The sequence below is a fragment of the Geospiza fortis genome, unplaced genomic scaffold, assembly GCF_000277835.1.
Source record: "Geospiza fortis unplaced genomic scaffold, GeoFor_1.0 scaffold194, whole genome shotgun sequence".
NCBI lineage: Eukaryota > Metazoa > Chordata > Aves > Passeriformes > Thraupidae > Geospiza > Geospiza fortis.
Genome location: NW_005054322.1, coordinates 4,868,667 through 4,881,919, shown reverse-complemented (window position 1 = coordinate 4,881,919; position 13,253 = coordinate 4,868,667). Strand labels below are relative to the sequence as shown.

Sequence of the window (13,253 nt, the reverse complement as noted above, 5' to 3'; positions counted from 1 at the left end):
GGGGCGCGGCGGCGGGGGCTGCGGGGCCCCGCCGGGCCCGGGGCTGGACGCATCCAAAGTTAAATCCAACTCACACGCTGCAGCAGCGGCATGGCTTACGCGATGCCGATGGGTTTGAGTTGTGACATTCTGTGACGTTTTAGGCGCACGCTGTAGAAGGGATAACTCGTGAGAGAGGCGAGGTGTATTTGCAAGCCTGGGGTGTCTGTGAAGTTACACCGCTCCCTCTGGGAGCGAGCGGAGACGCGGGGCCGGTCTCTTACTGGGGAGCACGGTCTTGATGGGACTTTGGGACAGGGATGCCGTCAGCGTAGAAGCTGTCATATCGATGGCCCTGGACACTCCATTGTCCAAAGTGGACAATAATTTTATTTTTTTTTTAAGGCTATAGACTTTAGTACCGAGGACAAAATCTAAATATGACACATCATATGCTTTCCCCAGTGTTACAAGTGTAATGCTATAGGGTTAGAAACTTGTTGCAATATGCTACTGAGTTGGGAAAAAGTGTCGTGGGGTTTACTCAGCCTGTGAAAATATTGAAGCAGTACTTACACACTGCAAAGTCAATAAAACTGTATCACACCAAAACCAACAAAAAGTGCTTTACAAATTGATATTTGTCAAGAATTGTCTGCCAGAATGCAGCAGTGTAAAAATTACTACCAAAATACCAGCATCTACTTCGTGCAAAATTCAAGTAACCACGAAGCCTTGTTTAATAGTACACACGGTTTTTAATGTGTTAATGGTTTGGGGCTCTTCAAAGCATATTACTTTTTGAAGTCTGGGTGTTTCTATTTGTGCAGAAAATAGACTGAGAAGCTTTGAGCTCCTACTGTTACAAAAGTTAAAAGGAAACAAAGTTTAGCTGCTAAGTCGGCAGTCTGGAATGAGTCAATAGTATCTCCTTTGTCCTGCTAGCTTTCTCTGCTGTGGTGTATCTTTGCTCTATTTCCTCTGCAAAAGCAAATGAGCATTTCTACCCTCAGCATATTTAATAGACTTAGTAGAACTCCTGGCTTCTAAATGTTCCAAACTACCAGTAATATTCCAATGTGTCTGCCTTTCCCAGCTGTGTACAACAGTCATACTACCATCAATGACAGTATGCTCAGTTCTTTAACCACAGAGATACTGCCACATTTTCCATTATCTATAATTAATAGAGCAAATTATTATTGCTTTGTTGTAGTATGCCTTCATAAGGGAACAAATATGCCTTTTTAAAGTACTCCATTATCTCTTGGGTTTTTGGTTGGTTTTGGTTTGTTTTGTTTTTAAGAAAAAAAAAGATTGGTCTGGAGACATGAAGGACATATAAATAACTCCCCTCTTCATTTACTTGGGGATTCCCTGGGAGTCTCAGAGGGCAAGGAGGTAACATAGCTGGCTTTTACAACAGGATGACAGGTCCTGACACAGGGTCACAGAGAATCTATGCTTGGCTAGCCCTGTGCTCCAGTTTTGTTTAGCTGGTAGCTAGTCCCTTGAGGGATCAATGTCAACTTAAGCATGCTAACTTCACAAGCAATGGGCTGGCCAGTGATGGAGAGCTGGGACTGGCTTCTCCAGGGCTCCTACTCCTGCTGGACTTGGAGCTTGAGTGCTGCTGCCAGGCTGCTCCTGCGGCTCTGCAGCTTGTCACAGAGAGAATTAAAGTGGCAACAGTACAAAGCAAGCCCCAACGCTGCCTGTTCTCTGAAAACAAAAGGTGGCTAGATGTATTAGGTGGATAGGAAAAGCAGCTTGGGTAGGGATGTGGCTTCATGACTGAGGCACAGGAACTGGAGCTAACTCCCGCCACCATGAGCTAAATTTCTGCGTACCTCAAACCCACTTTCCCCTTAAATTCTGGCCTTGAATTGGTATTAGTTGTTCCACAGATCTGTCACACTCCCAGAGATAATAAACAAATGTCAATTCAATATCCCACACATAAAGGTACTAGATATCAACCTACTTTCTCCTTTAAGATATGTATATCTTAAATTTATCGATTAGGTAACAAAGTATATGTGTGCATGTGTTTATGCACACACACATACACACCTCCTCACACTGTCAGTCCTTTCTGGTTTAACTTTCAAAACCCACTGGAGATTAGAGTTGGGTTACTAGAGTTCAAAGAAGAGTGAATTTGTATTAAGTCACTGCAGTTGAAACCTGTATTTTAATATGTACAGTATGTAGTTTTTACTCAGTTTTATGTTACAGTATGAAGGCTTTTTAAGTCTGCAAGATCAAGATAACTTTTTTGTGTTTATAAAAATAAGGCTTGTTTGTTATTAATTTATCTAACTCTGCTTTTCTTTTGCTGTCTAAAGTACATAAATGAGTAATTTTGTACATTATTAGCTGAATGACCCTTCCTTTCCTTTTTTCACACTTGAAAAAGATTATCAGTCAACTACTGCTGTATCACTGTATATGTGACCAGTCTGTCTGTACCATTTGATGTCTGATACTTTTAATTTTTTTTTGTAGTCTTATTCTGTACATAGGATCCCAGGGGGTTTTTGTCTGTTTGTTTTTTAATGCCCTATAATTCCTAATGATAACAAGCAGTTTTCTCTGATCACCATAAAGGCCTATGCTATGGATTTCTACAGCTTTCATTTAAAACTCTAGACACATTTCCATCTTTTTATTTGTAAATGGTGTTACTAACTTACATTTGGAAATTCGACTGATTCAGAGAGGACAGTCTTCCTGGTTCTGCAAGCAGGCAGTTCCAGTGTTTCAGCTTTTGCACAGTAGCACTTTAACAAGCAGCAGCCATGCATAACTAACAAGATTGCAAGTCCAGTTACTGCTTTTTAGAAGCCTCTACCCAGCCCTTATGTTATCCAAAATGTCCATTTTATATTGTTGCAGCCATATGACAGTACTGCTTACAGCAGGAAAGTGTAGTGGTTATTTACAATGGATAAAATACAGGGGGAGAAAAAGATGTTTTAAAAAATGGAGCCTGAGGTGCAGGAAGAAAGAAGAATAGATCCAGCTATCCTTTTATAGTATCTGGTGTTTTGTGGAAAGTGGTTAAGAAAGGAAGACTCTTGCTTCCTTCCAGCAGTTGGCCAGTGATGGCATGATACTTCTAACTGAAGGCTGACAGCATTCTTGGATAAACCCTTATGCAGGTTTCATATCTAGTATCTCATATTGCTCAGCTCCTTCTCTTGAACCTACTTTTAGATTCTGGGTCTTACCCTCTACCTATATTGATGGATGTCTAATAGAGCAGTTTTCAAATTTGGCATTAATGCTTCATAAAAAGTAACAATTTAAAGTACCATTTTAGTTTTCATTAGTATTTTTTTACCTGTGCAGTTAGCATTGTGAATACAACATATGTATAGATAATATTAGCTAGACAGGGCATCACTTCAAAAGGTGTCTTATGAACACATTTTGAAGTTATGCCCTGTGTACACAAGATAACACCTAGCACAGACTCAAAAAAGTGTTCTTAGCATGGATTACAGGTACAAATGAATACTTTGATGAATGGAAACTAGGAAGTCAGTAGTAGTTCACCAGATGAGAAATATGCCTTTAGACTCCAGAAAGAAGTAAAAAATAAATATGCTGAAAACTAGTCAACACTAGCTAGAAAAACAGATTATCAAGACCACTGTACTTTTTAAGGACTCTTAGTATCCTCATTTCTGTCTGCGTGTGTTATTTGCATTAACATAATTTTTCATAAAACAATGACATTCACACAGATTCCACTGTACCACACTGTACTGTTTGGCTGTCACAACTATGGACTAAATATTAATTTTGGTAATTTTTCTAAGTTAAATCTATAAACTCCTATATTTGGATAACTTTTAAAACCCTACACACAAGTGAAACACTCAACAAAACAATTTCCTGACTTACACATTGTCCGTCCTTGTTTTTAAAGATTTGGTTAGTAATTTAAATTAGTTTGTCAATTTAACTTTTATTAGTTAGATAGAGAAAAATTAGATGGCCTCTTTTGTTTTGAAGTGTGTTTCTTCTCAGTTTTATTACACTAAGGAGAGCGATAAACACTGCAGGCTAACTAGGAGTTCCACATTGGCGCAATCACATTGGTTTCTTAACTCCTACAGATTTTTATCCCTTACAAGCAATGATTTACATACCATTGAGGGAAAATGAAAATGAGGGGGAATCTCATTATGACACTGCAAAGTGTTCTTAGTTTCTCCTAACATGGACTAGATTAAACCTGGCCTATGTCACAAGAAATGTGAAGGGTGAGAGCAAAGGATCCTTTCCCATAATAGTCAGGCACAATTAATGCTCTCTTCACTCAATAAAGAAAACCAGACCCAAAATGAGGAGGAGGATATGGACTCCTATTCTTTCACCTTCACTCCCCACCCCCATCCTCTGAGCTGTAAAGAAAGGATCAGGTTGCACTATTTTAAAAGCTGGTGCAGTACGCACACTTCCTCACTACACTGGCAAGCGCTGGGAGAAAATATCTGTCAGAGCTCCCTCCAGGAGTTCCTACTGCTTCATAACACCCTTTACACAGGATTATGACTTCTCAACAGAGCTGAGTCTTCCATAAAGTGATGAAAACTTCTCCCATAAACATACAATATTTTTAGGGACATATACAAATATCAGTATTATTGAAATAACTTACCTTGGACACATGGCTTTGAAAGCTTCATGCTTGATGCAAATCATAAAAATCAAACTACCACAATACCTCAGCACTACAGGCAAAGTAGACCTGTAAATAAATTAAAAGAGCACTTTTAATTAACTTACTATACTTTTAATATAACTTACTTTTAATATAGCACTTAATATAGCATTTGCTTTTAATAGAGTTCTTAAGCACTTTTAATATAGCTTACCATAATTTCCTGAATATGCTTAAATAAACAGGATTGATTAACATATTAAAGAATAGAATTGCTTTGTCTTTCATCCTACTGTCTGAGCACAGGTTTCTGGTTACTGCTCCTATAGACACTTCAAGTTAAATCACTCTGCTGATGATAAATCTATATCAAGGTGGAAGATGGATGGTGCTTTGGTCAAAGTTTGGAATGGGAGTCTAAACAAGGGCCATAATCCATAATCCTGTCCTTGACTCAGAATTTCACCAATGGCATTTCCATTCTAAGATAGGGACAATTAAAACTGTCCTACATCTCACTGAATCTAAGAGATAAAATAATGCTTACAGGATGTGCCCATGCTACACATACCAAGGTTATAAAAGTCAAAAATAATCCAAGATCTGAAATAAGTGTTTAGCAGCATTTTGTTTACCTCTACATTTGTCTTTTTCAAAATATAAAACTCACAGTTCCCAAGGCAAGGTGCCTAGTTAGCAATGCCTAACAGATGTCAAGAGGCCAATCCAACTCTGAAGGTCTCTCTTAAGGGTAGTTCCCATGCCATATCATATCTCCACATAAAAAATGAAACCCAAAATTATGGTGATTGAAATTCTCACCAGTCTTCCACTCTCTTCACATTAGAAATTAAGACCTGACTGGGAAAGGGCACTAAAAGCCTCATATGTCACCCAGGAATCCTCCTGTAGGAACTGTGGAAGGAAGCCATAAGCCATGTCCTGTTGGAATAGGGCAAGTTTTGCACTGGGAGAAGGAGTCTGCACAAAGCACTGCATAAATGCTGGGCTGAGCCAGTGGCACTCAGGGGCTAGAAGAGCTGTATCAATCTGTCAAATGGTCTAACAGTGAGAAGGAATAAATCCTGTTTAGTCTTGCCTCAGCCACTATTACCTGAGCTCTGAGAGTTTTAAAGGAACAAAATCTCATTCCAGGCTTAAAAGAAGCTTGAGGTCTACAAATAAAAAGCTGTATACTACATCTAAGTACTACAATTGTAGTTGCAAATAATACAAAAATTTCAACATACAGACTGGGAGATATTTCATTTGAAAGCAAGAAGGAAAATAATGACAGGTTGTGTCATATGACAACAAATTTACAAGTAATAGCAAAACTGTCCTTTTCTTACGCATAAGAGTCATCATTCTAGAGGGAGAGCCTGCTGGAAACAGGAAAGAGGCACATGAAAATGGAAGGAAAGATAAGAAGTTTAATGGAAGATGTTGATCTGGAAGACTGAAGTCTTCATCAAATAAGAAAGCAGTCTGCTATTTACTTTCTGATGCTGTGTAAATGAGTGAATCAAAGCCCACACATTCTCTTGCAAATCATGTCACAAGGATTCTACGTCTCTATGCCCCTGAGGTCATGAGTGACCATGTACTGACCCCTGACAGACTCCTGCTGCCTTTCTTTAATACACCTCCCTAACCACTTGAGCTCCTATGAGTGCTATACATTGCATGCTTCCTACCCTACCTTTCTTTTATTTTAGCAATCTATACCCCACAAAAATTTCCAAAAATCTTATGTGTTTCTCTACACCTTTCTTGTACTTGTGAAGTTTCTCAATACTTAAGCAGACCTATTAAGGGGTAAGGAAAAATATAAAAAGATAAGATTAGTTCAGGGAGAGACTCAGCAAGTTTTCAGAAAAAGGAATACTGTATTTCAAATAAAATAAGATTGTTTTCAACTGGAAGAGGCTCACATTTATATTACCAGTGATACTTCTGCTGAAAGGGGAGGAAACAGTAACTGTAGACAGTAGCTCAAAAGGAAGTTCTGTTACAGTACAGACCAAAAAAAAAAAACTTCTTCTTACCAAGTATAAAATATGTAATTAATGCTGAAGTCCTGCATATACCTTAAGTACTGAGCTCTGAGTGTAGATTGCTTATTAATGTGTCCAACAGCCTTAATGCTGAAACCTATACAGGGAAATAATTATGACAATAGCATTCACCAAACACAAAACTGAGATATTCTTTCATTGAAACTCCTCCAGCTCTAACAAAGACAGCATTCAAAAACAACAACAACAACAACAACAAAAAAGCAAACAAACCACAAAACAAAACAAAACGAAAAAAACAAAAGAAAACAAAAAAAACAACCCAGCATTCGAAAAGACCACTGTAGATGCTGGACATACTGGACATAGACTGATTCTTGAGTTAAAGTCAGACATCCTCTAGCCAAAAGGAGCAACTCAAACAAAGAAGAGACCTTCAAATTTAAGACTTTCAAGTTTCAGACCTCTAGTTTGAACTTATCTATGCTTTCACACATCAGTAGGTTCAGTGGAGTTAGAAATATCCAGTATGTGTAATGAAAACAATCTCTATCAGTAGATACAGCACGAACACGATAACGTATGTTTCCCAAGCCTAGAGCAATTGTCAAGCAATTACTGTTTGTCAAGACAACACACTTGATAGTCAGGGTCACCTAACCCCAGGTCATCTCCTTCTACCTTACAGTGAGGCAGCTCTCAGTAGTTAGCTGCCCAGCTTTCTTTCATTTGCTCTGAAGCCAAGCTGCAGACGCAGGTTTCCCCGCTGCACGCAGCCAGTGAGCCAAGGCAGGCGCGGTGACAGGGGCTCAGCTCCGCACCGCGATGGCTCCAACAGGCAACAGATGCTGGGGTTTTGTTCCCTGGGAAGGAGGGCCCGCGCGGGTCAGAGGCGACTCCTGACAACTGATTATTAACCAGGCCTTTCTAAAGCACTTGCAAGGCCCATATTGTGTTTGTTTAGGACCCAGAACTACAAGTGCATGTTGTCGGCAGACTGGGTGAATTGGTTGGTGTCTCTGAGTTCAATTACCAATTCTAGCTACCTTTTAAAACAGAAAAGAGAATAGCCTTGTCTTACACAGTCTATTTTGGCCCAGTTTTATATTTCCTTTGTTTTGCCTTTCATTTTAAAGACTCTTATTCAATTAAACATATCCTCTTTATAAAGTATTATTCTTTTTGCTATCTAGATTGTGATGTCATGCCTGCACAATTTTTATTTAATCATTTATATAAGGGAGTTCTTATTCTTAATTTTTACATCTTATGATAGAAAATTTAATGGCTTCTCTTAACCATGATTTTGTCTTCCAATTATGATTTATACAAGTCTGTATTAGATGGAAAATTGAATTAAATTTAAATGTAGCAAAAGAGCCCTTAATTTTTTCACAGTTAAATTAAACAGCTGTAACTGTACACAACATGTAAGAATAAAAAACGTATCAGAACATACTGTATTGAAAACTGATTTATTCAACAAGGATGAATCACTGCTAGTTGGGGAACTTAGGTGATTGTTTCTGGCTATCATGACCTTCAAGACTGTACAACTAGTACATCTCATCCTCTTTCAGATTTCATTCACGGACCTAATAAGAAAAAATGAATTACCTGCTTTTTCATCTCCCAGTAGATTTTTCAATTTTGAACATACTAGTCATTAATATAAAGTAGATGAGTACATTAAAAGAGAAAAAGAAAAGCCATCAGAAGCTGGTTCCACATTCTGCAGGTTATAATTCCAAATGCTCTGCCAGTGACTTCCACTCCTTCAGTGGTTTGACTTTATCTAAAACTTTGGCATAAAAGATGTGTGGCACAGTATTTTTATTTTTATTATTTTAAAATACTGTAGTAAATTTAACCTTAATTCTGGCTGCCCTAATTTCATAATTAATTTTAAGTGGTCTTGTTAAATAAATAAACTTTTAATTTAAAGAAAGCATACAGATAGAACTCATTAAACACATATTAATCATTCCAGGAGTCCACACAAGTAACAGAAAACATGATTTCCCTCCTTTCTCTTATAGCCATTTAGACTATAATATGTTGAAACCAGCATGGGTCCCTACTGTGCCTGCTGGTGCACATACAGAGTTAAAGAGACAGAGCCCTGGCACAGAGGTTTGCCTTCATCTCCTCAATACCTGAGGCACTAGAAGTAAGAAGCCAATCAGGATAGGCTGTTTCTTTAATGCACTGGCTGTTCAGGTGCAGATTTACCATCAGCAGGAGGGAAAGGGTGAAAGGATGCATTGAAGAGCTCTAGATCCTTCCCTGTTCCTTCACCCATTCTTCTCCTCAAGTTATAGCTGCACCTATGCCTATCTACTGAAAACTGAACAGACTCCAGACTAACCAGGGAACTGAACATAAGAATTCACCATCTTAATCTCTGCTAAAAATAGAGACATCATTAAACTTCCTTGTCCTTGCAAAGTGACTTAGAAGGATAAACCTACTGTCAGGACACCTTCCCAAGTTTAAAGAGGAAGGAAAGTTATTTCTGAGAATTTCCTATAGTTATGATCCTGGCTTGCTGCATTTTGGAATGTGACTTACAGATTCGGTATCGCAGATCTGTGGATTTGATCTATTCTCTTAAGATGGATGAGAATTAAATTCCTCCTCCTCCCAAATTACTGTGATGGAAACAACACTATCCCATGGATTTTCTATTGTTTTTCTTGCTCTTTTCATTGCCAGGCTCAAAGATTTCCTTTCTGTAATAAAGAGAATCTGAAAGCCAGCAAGGAATAAGAAAAGTCACTACTCAGAATGACAATGGTACCAACAAGACTCTAGAGAGAGAAACATGAGTAAAGTTTGATTTAAGGAAGGGCAAGATTAGGTGAGAAAAAAAGAGAGGTAGAGGCATTTCATTAATATATGTCAAAAAAATTTTGAAATACTACAGACTGGGAAGTTGAGAGTGCAGTAAAAGGAATAAGAATGACTAAGGTTGACTCTTGTTGATTGAATTCAAATAAGGGACAGTCCTGAAAGTATTTTGTTTCATTTTTGCAAAGACTGGGAGTAGGTCATGATTCATAAACAAACTTTGTTTTAAGAATACTAGAGAGGTCAGACTGGTTCAGGCCAGGCATGCACTCGGCCCATTTACCCATGTCCAACAGCTGACAAAAGCCACTTCTTATCCAAATATTCCCTCAGTGAACAGCAGGACCAGGACAAGCACATTTGATAATGCCCATACATTCCAGCAACCAACTTTGTTTTAGCTCAGAAGGTTTCCTGAACCTGATGTGGTTTGTCCAGTCAGTGATTTTAACTAGATCTCTCTTCCAGGGCCTTGTGCAGTCTCTCCTTAGATTGTTGTGAACTTTGTTAATCTACACTGTCTTTAGTAAAGGAATGCTGTGAGTATAATACCCATAAGCATATAAAGTAATATAATTTATTTTATTATTTACTTTGAACAGACCTACTACTATCCTCTGATGCACCCTTATTTTTTTATTGATAGAGAAGGTGAAAAGTTGATCTCCATCCATCCCTTCTGTTTGTGACTTTAAAACATTTACTGCTGTTTTGAAAATGCAAATTTTGCTGTTTGTTAGAGGGGTGCTGTAGTTACAGCGTCTGAAGAGGACTGAATTGCCCCAGGGCTGGATATCTATTTCTTCTTAGCTCTGCCAATCCACCACCAGTCTGCCTGCTATCTGTGGCAGATGCTGAAGCTGCTATTGCAAAGAAGTCCTTCCAAGATCCTGGGGAACTGGAAGCCTAGATGAGCACATTCTGAGAGAGCCATTCTTTTCCACTGTTAGGGAAGGTGCATTAGAGGAAAAGATGCAGTCATGCATATTGTGCTCTTAAAACCCCACTGGTCTTTCTGCAAGCAGAATCTAAAAGAATTGTGGGGAGTGGAAATAAAAAGAAGAAAATTTGCCACTGTACAGAAATCAGGCCCATTTCAAGAAAATTACTTGCTAATAACTAAAGCTCAAGGAATCAATGTAAACTTTATCTAAAATTGGAAGCAGAAAACTGAAGCAAAAATAGTTCAAGCCTCCTCTAAAGGAGGAGGACATTGTTTCTAGAGTAGACCTTAAGTGGGCACAGTTAACATCATAATGAAAACCACAGAAGCTTGTGAGAGTTTCCTATTATTTCAGTAGGAGATTCTTAACTCATGCAGTATTCTCCCATTTTCCCTGTCATGTGTTTTACAAAACACAAAAATATTTCTCAGGCAGACATGAAAACACAGTTTCTATTAGTAAAAAATTATACAGATGGGTAAGACAGGTCTCCATTGTTAGGTAAAAATATAAACAAAAGCCTTTCCTAAATCTTACTACAAGTTAAGGTACATTGTATCATTGAACAGAAGAAGATAAGCAGGTATTACTGAAAAATGCACTTTTAGAGAAATTATGTAAACTCTACTTAGTGTTAAAATTATTTAACAGTCCTGTACTATTGAAGTAGAAAAGGCTAAGGGAGGCTGACCATGCCAGGATACTCAAACAGAAAGTCTTTTCATTCAGGTTTGTGAGTAACTCTAGTTAAAGTGACTCTATTTGACACAAAATGATCTGCACTGTTGCAAAATAGTTTCTGTCAGCAGATTTCACTTAGGCAACGCCCTGTCTATCAGCTATAATCATACCAGGTTTGGCTGCAGGATCTGATTATTATTTCAGAAGGGGATGTCTGGCTAAGCAGGTAAAGAGAATGCACTGAAAGTTTCACAAGACAAAAAGAAAGACTAAAAAAACGCAAAAAGCCCATGTTATAAACAGCTAAACAAAACAGGAGTTGCCAGGAGCTCTCAGCATCCCTCTAGTTAGAACAGGACACCTATTTGTATCTGTTATGAACAAGCACACATTTCGAAGTCCTCATTTGAAAAATGTGACTCTGGAAGACAGGTCAGTGCCACTGACTCCCTGCTATGATGGCTAGATATGCTGAAGGTTAGAATGGCTCAAGGCTCTAACATTTTCAGCTCTAATCCCAAATGTTCCCTCATTCTGACTGCCTTAACTTAGAGCTGTATGTCACATGAAAGCTCCTGAGGATGGTCTTGCGCCTAACTGGCTTCTTGACAAGAATATATGATTATCATGTTGACTATTGGCACTTGTTTGGGAAGTCCCTGAAAAACAACCCCAAATTTATTTATTGTTCAAGGCAGAGAGTACTGACTGAAATATTTAAATGGAGAGCAGGCATCTCCTGAACATCACAAAGATTTTGAACGTGAGCAAATCCCTGTCTCTGAATAGATCTGTCTGTCCCCTAGACCCTTGGTACTTCAAGGTAAGAAGGCAACACTGTAATGAGTATAATTCATTCAAAGTTTAATGAGGAGAGGACTCCTTTGTGTACCCCACACACCTGATGCAGCAAGTACCAGGTCATTGCAAGGCTGTGCTTTCAGAATGTAGCTCAAGCACAAAATGTTTTGGGAGAGACTATAAATACTGAGATTTACTGATTTTGAAAGATGACCTAGAGGCTGATTTAATTGACCTGTTGTTATCTACAACCTCTCTTCTGGGAAGTAAAAAGCTCTTGATAATATGATGTCTAACACTAAAAAATCACAAAATGTTTTAAACTGGTGTTGTTTCTGTAAGTCTGAGAATTGTTGATGATATAGCTTTAGACCTGTGTGAACTGAATCAATGATCTGTTGTGGTACTGCACCTCAATGCTTTATCTTCTGAAGCAGGCTGTGGTGATGGCTACTTTTTCTGGGAGGAGGCAGGGTGAACACTAAGTCAGCAGAAAATTCCTTTTTGGTTCACAACAAAGACTCAAGGGTAGTACTCTGTAATGTAATGCAGAGTTCCTATGAGGAATCTTATGTCTTTTCTCTGCTGCATGGATCCCTATATAAAAATAGACATCTTGCGGGCTGGCAGTTCAAAATCCCTGAGGATTAGTGATTGGTTAGGAGATTATGGATACTACTCCAATTGGAATTTGAAATAGCAAGTGAAATTGCTGAGGCACTGATAGTTGACACTGAACTGTTAGCCCCCTCACCCTTCCTGTAGAGACAGAAGGTTCTGCCACTGATTTGGAATGGTACATTTGCTTCTGCAATCAGTTGTAGAAGACACCCTGTTTCTGGTGTTTGTTGTTTCTAATAAGGAGGACAGCTTGTTAGAAAATAAGAGGGGAAAGCCACGAGGCCAACAAGTCACTCGGCACTATGTATGACACCAGGCTGAAATACAGTCACTACTATTGAGGCTATAAATACATAAGGCACTTAACACAAAGCCAGCCACTATCAAGGTCCTTGCAGAGAGTATATAAGTAATAAAATTAGTCTTTTCAGGATCTGAACTTTAAAATACATGAACCAAAGACATGTCATATTGCTGAGGAGTATTTTATCCCTTCTACATGCATGGGCAGCAGCTTGTACTGAGATTCACGTTCCTCTTGCCTCCATCAGACTTCCCTGTCAATACAAGTGGATCCTGATAATGGATATGCCCCAGAAGATCAGAATCACAGTTTTTAGGACACCGAACAAGAGACAATGTCTTTAATCATAACTATAGCTTTACTTGTAGAATTTAGAAATA

General features: G+C 38.5%; 2 long non-coding RNA genes across 2 annotated transcripts in view; one reads left to right on the top strand and one right to left on the bottom strand.

Annotated features, from left to right (window-relative positions):
* The window catches only part of LOC115947848, a 15,765-nt gene extending 11,055 nt beyond the window's left edge, over positions 1–4,710 (bottom strand). Inside the window, exon 1 of the long non-coding RNA XR_004081692.1 lies at positions 4,652–4,710. This is a non-coding gene — a long non-coding RNA (uncharacterized LOC115947848). The remainder of the gene's footprint in view (positions 1–4,651) is intronic.
* Positions 1–13,253, top strand: part of LOC102044792 — a 63,079-nt gene that overhangs the window by 1,161 nt on the left and 48,665 nt on the right. The window lies entirely within an intron of this gene.